Below are 4,647 nucleotides of genomic sequence, written 5' to 3' on the forward strand. Positions count from 1 at the left end.
TAGGCTCATAGATCTATTTCCCCATCCTCATATATAAATATGTTTGCATATGTACATGTCTTTATCTAGACCTCTATAAATGCCTTTTGCCTCCCAGCTCTTTCCTCTATTTCCCTTGATTCTCCTCCTGTCCCACTATCATGCTCAGTCCACACCAGGATTTCACACCTTCCTCTTTGTTACATTCCCCTTGATCATGCCCAGGTCTCCCACACCCGCCTCCCCACCTATTTGGATCGCTTGTTGTTCCCTTGTCCCTGGGTTTGTTAACACCATTTTTACAGGGAAGACTTCACCTGAGCAGGGGTCCATTTTTCAAGATGGGGACGGAAATGACCAGTTAGTTGATGCCACACAAAATTGTGATAGGGTCACCCCAAATCAACAGACCAGAAGAATAAGTGAATCTTACTAGAAATTCAAATCAAGATCAGGGGAGGGGAGCATGTGTGTTTCAGAGAAGATGAGTACATTTGTGTTGGTAGGAAAATGGGGAGGAGCAACCTCCCATGGGGGGAAAAATGCTTGACAATACTTATATAGATTTAAAAAACCATTTTGGGTGGAAGGACAAAAACACATGGATTCAGCTTCCGGTAAATCCCCTCTGGCCATGGACAAGGGCTGTGAATAACCTTGCTGGCTTCCAGAGTGCAATGGAAAGAGGACTGTTGCAGAACCAGTTAGGTTGAAATCGAACACTTTATCATTTGATTTCCCCTTTGACACATTTTAAATATGTTCTGTTTTTTTATATTTCCAACTTTCTTTTTGATAGGGATTTTTCTCTGGTTTATTTTGTTATTTTGAGGGTTTTTTCGTGTATTTATTTTGCTGGGTTTTTGCATGCTTTCCAATATATGAAATCCAAGATGGGTAGATAGGAATTGTACGAATGACTTACTGGGGGTGTAGGAGACGGCAGCTTGGAGGGAAATGGGGAGCTGGTTGTAGTGGGTGTAGAAAGGTAGAAAATGCTCTGGAGCTGATTGTGGTGATGACTGCCTAACTCATTATGATATGATCTAACTATTGAAGCACATGATATATGAATTATAAATCAATAAAATTATTTTAAAGTACTTATATGGAACCCAGGGGGAGAATAATATGTCTATCCAGCCATTGGTAACCCAAGCCTTGTGCTATAGTCTACTGGGACTTTAGACTCTGTCCTTTTGAGGTGCACAGTATCCTTCATAGGCCACAGCAGAAGGACTCGAAGTGGAAACCCCACTAAGTGAACTGAGCTCTACCTCAAACTCACCCATCGCCCTGGGACTTACAGCTGAAACGCCTTAGTGTGAGAAGAAGCAGATGACTACTTTTCCAAGTGTATAGAACTAGTGGTCATTGCACTTTGGTTGGGATCTTTTGCCTTGATGGAACCCAATGAGTGACTGGCCAGGACTACCATAGACTTACTATTTTAATGCCCTCCTTGCTTTATTCTGACTTGTATTAATATGGTAGGCATGGTTTATAAATTTTGTACATTTTGCCCTATCACCAACCCTATTGTTCATGTAAATAGTGTTCAGTCACTTAATCTGTACATGTCAACAATTCTATTGTTTGTAGCCAGACTATAATCATATGATTTCCTTTTGTGAAGTGTGTTACATTCATTATCATTGGCTAAACTAATGACACTATCAATTGAATTACCTTATGCTGCATGGAGATGAGTGATAATGTTCTCTAACATAAAATGATGGTGATGCCTCCAAGGTGAACCAGAAACATATAGAAACCATAGATATATGAACATTTTTTGTTATCACACTTAATTCTAGTCCCAGTCTAAGAATAATAAGTTCTTATGACATGACCCTACTCCATACTGACCCTCATAAAGAGATCACTGAAGACATGTGTGCTGTAGCATAGTGTGGTACAGAAACTAGATGGTGGCGGGCTATCAGAAAGAACAGCATCTGGGCTTTGAAAAGCTTGTGTTCAAACAAGCAGCCATCGAAGTGAGAGGCCCACTAAGTCGACATGGAAGAAGCACACTAGCCTATGTGATCCAACGATTGTCAATAATACAATGCAACTCTGGAGGAAGGAATTGCTGGTATCTGAGCTTACATTGTGAGCACCTGGTTTGCAGAAGGGTAGGGATGACAGCAGACACCCAACATCCTTGTACAGGATCCGCACAGAGATTGAGCCTCCAGGGAATTCCCTCTGACAATAGACCAGGGATTGAATAGCCTTGGTATCATGGAAAGTGCACTGGAAGTGGATTATTGCAAATGTAGTTAGGTTAAAATTTAATCCCTTCTCATTTGATTTCCCTTTTGACCCATTTTAAACTTGTCCTGGTTTTTAGTATTCCCTACTTTTTCTCTGTTGAAGTTTTCCTTGTTGTTAGGTTTTGAGGGTTTTTTTGTTTAGTTTTTTTTTTTGTATGTTTTTCTCTATGTAAAACCCAGGATAGTTAAATCTATAGAGATAGACAGTAACTAGATTAATGGTTTCCTGTGGGTATGGCAGGAAAGGATGGGGGAGGGGAGGAGCTAATAACACAATGGGTACAAGAAAGAAGAAAATCTTCTAAAATTGATCATGGTGATGATTATACAACTCTCTTGGATATACTTGAATTACTGAATTTTATGACATGTAGATCATTTGCCAATAAAACTTTTTTTGACGCCATCTAACAACAAATTGTACTAGGTCAATCTGCTGCACAAGACTTTCTTAAAGAGTTGGAAAGCAAGGATGTGACTTTAAGGAACAGGCGTGCCTGCTCCAAGCCATGGTATTTTCAGTCACCTTGAATGCATGCAAAAGTTGGGCGCTGAAGAAGAAAGATGGAAGAAGAATTGCTGCATTTGAATTATGGTCCGGGCAAAAAATATGGAAAGCACGTGGACTGCCAAATCAATCCGATATGTCTGAGAAAAGTACAGCCAGGCTGCTCCTCAGAAGCCAGGATGGTGAGACCTCATCTCAGACACGTAACAGGACATGTTAACAGGAGGGATGAGGCCAGGGAAAAGGGACATCGTGCTTTGCAAAGTAGAGGGGCAGGAAAACAGAGGAAGATAATCAGCAGAATGGATTGCCACAGCGGCTCCAATGATAACCATTGTGAGGATGGCCGCGGACGGGGCTGTGTTTTGTTATGTTGTTCATAGGACAGGCCGCTCTGAGTCAGAACCAAGTCAGTGGCACCCAACAACGCTTTACAGCCTCACGTAGCCCAGGGAGGTCAGGGCAGAGGGAGCCACACCCCAAACCCTAGGTGTTGGCACCATTTTTTTGTTGCCTCTATCTTGTCAGAAATTTCCTCAATGAACATGTACTGTTTTTGACAGGACAAACAATATTTATGCAGCACAAAACAGGCAATGTGCCAAATGAAGAAGGACGAAACCTGAAGCAACAATTATGGCACGAATGATAACTGGCCAATACAGATGGCTTGTCAATATTCAGCGACTTCCTTCCCTTGAGAGGGGACAAGCCAGGGCTAATAACATGCCATGGTCTGGGCTGATCTTCACAAGCACACACTCACACACATGCACATGAACCTCATACTATAAACACACAAAGACATACACACATTTGTACACACAACATTAAAATATTATATGTATGCAAATGTGCATGTTCTCAATAAGACAGGACATACATTAAACACACCTTACCATGCACACAAACTCACATATTCACATATCCTCACATGCACACATTACACACATTCGTATATATACACAAGCATGGTACAGATATATGTCTAACAAAATCTCCCATATATCATACATATGCATATGTACATATCACACTAATACACACGCATATACAATCAAGAGATGCAGCACAAACACCGCATATATACATCTAATGCACGTGTACAAGCACAGGCTCACTGTGTTTCACTTTTAAATGGCACTTGGCAGTTTTCCTGCCATAATCATCTCACAAGAGATTATTTGGCTTTCTCAGCGCATCTCCCAGTGATGCCAACCTTCTGGTTAACAGCCAAGTGCATGAACAAAAAACCAGTTGCCATTGAGTCAAATCCAACTCGTGGCACCCAACATCATTAGCCATCATTATTTATTGCCAGAGCTCCCACAATCCCTGCCACTGTAAATATGTAGCTATATATCTACAACTCCCTCCACTAGAAAGACCAGATGGCAAGCCCAGGGGAAGGGAAAACGCCTCCAAACGCGTGCATTTCTCTCCTTCCCAGCATGTTAACCATAGCCCAGTGGTTTCTCTAAAGCATCGGTTTCGCTCATTTCCTAGATGAGATGGAGCAGCAAAGGAAACAGTGGAGCAGAGGGTCTCCAAGGTGAAGTAGAAAAGGAAGGGGCGGCAGACACTCTCCCTGCAGGTGTAGGAATGGTGTTAGGTGTCCCCGGGCCGAGTCCACCTCACAGCAACCCACGCACAACAGAAGAAAACACTGCCCAGTCCTGTGCCATCCTCGCAATTATTCCTGTGCTTGAGCCCCATGTTGCAGCCACTCTGTCAGTCCTTCTTGTCAACGGCCTCCCGCTGTGTGGGGGAGGTCAGCTCCTTGCTGCCAGACTGCTGTCTCATCCCACCACAGGGGTGGGCCTGCTCCCTGCCTCTGGGGACAATGGACAGGCTCCTGAAGGCGGAGCTTTCACCCTACTG

The sequence above is a fragment of the Echinops telfairi genome, unplaced genomic scaffold (assembly GCF_000313985.2).
Source record: "Echinops telfairi isolate 266 unplaced genomic scaffold, ASM31398v2 ScPeMD7_5592;HRSCAF=6446, whole genome shotgun sequence".
NCBI classification, from domain to species: domain Eukaryota; kingdom Metazoa; phylum Chordata; class Mammalia; order Afrosoricida; family Tenrecidae; genus Echinops; species Echinops telfairi.